At 42.8% G+C, this 601-nt stretch overlaps 1 protein-coding gene and 1 long non-coding RNA gene across 2 annotated transcripts in view; one reads left to right on the top strand and one right to left on the bottom strand.

The window, feature by feature from the left end:
- LOC107679635 (procollagen-lysine,2-oxoglutarate 5-dioxygenase 2-like) overlaps positions 1 to 601 on the bottom strand; it is a 46,532-nt gene that overhangs the window by 8,155 nt on the left and 37,776 nt on the right. The gene's annotated exons all lie outside the window — the stretch shown is intronic.
- Positions 1 to 601, top strand: part of LOC107679636 (uncharacterized) — a 9,783-nt gene that overhangs the window by 1,246 nt on the left and 7,936 nt on the right. The gene's annotated exons all lie outside the window — the stretch shown is intronic.

Below are 601 nucleotides of genomic sequence, written 5' to 3'. Positions count from 1 at the left end.
GGTCCAATGCCTTCAAGGAGCTGCGCACAGTGACTGACCTGGCTCTACACGCTACAAAGGCCACTGCACAGGCAATTGGAAAGTCCATGGCCAACCTGGTGGTGGTGGAGTGCCACATTTGGCTAATCTTAACGGAGATCAAGGACGCTGACAAGATCACCTTCCTCGACTCCCCAGTCTCTCCCAAGGGACTGTTCAGCCCAGCCATGGATGGATTTGCTGAGCGGTTTATTGCAGCACAGAAGTCATCACAGGCAATGTGTCACTTCCTGCCGAAACGCTCCAGTCTGGTGGTTGGTACAGATCGCCAGAATGCTACGCAAATTGCCAGAATTGTGATATAAAACGTCACAATTATCTTTTTTTTTTTTATTTCAGTGGCGGAAACAGGCTTCCATATCTACTCTCCTACATTCCTCCCTTATTACAAATCCAGCTCTATCAACAGAATCCATGACATTTTGAGACAATACTTTTGAAACATTAAGTATATATTGTAACAGTTTTCTGATTTCTTCCATTGTAATGCTTTACTGTAAATGTGATGTTTTTTTCCCCTTGTGATTAATAAACAGCATGCCATTAAAAAAAATAAATAAAT

This window comes from Sinocyclocheilus anshuiensis, unplaced genomic scaffold (genome assembly GCF_001515605.1).
Source record: "Sinocyclocheilus anshuiensis isolate Anshui unplaced genomic scaffold, SAMN03320099.WGS_v1.1 scaffold384, whole genome shotgun sequence".
Classification (NCBI taxonomy): domain Eukaryota; kingdom Metazoa; phylum Chordata; class Actinopteri; order Cypriniformes; family Cyprinidae; genus Sinocyclocheilus; species Sinocyclocheilus anshuiensis.
The sequence above is the reverse complement of the archived record's forward strand: the minus strand, read 5'-3'. Positions and strand labels throughout refer to the sequence as shown.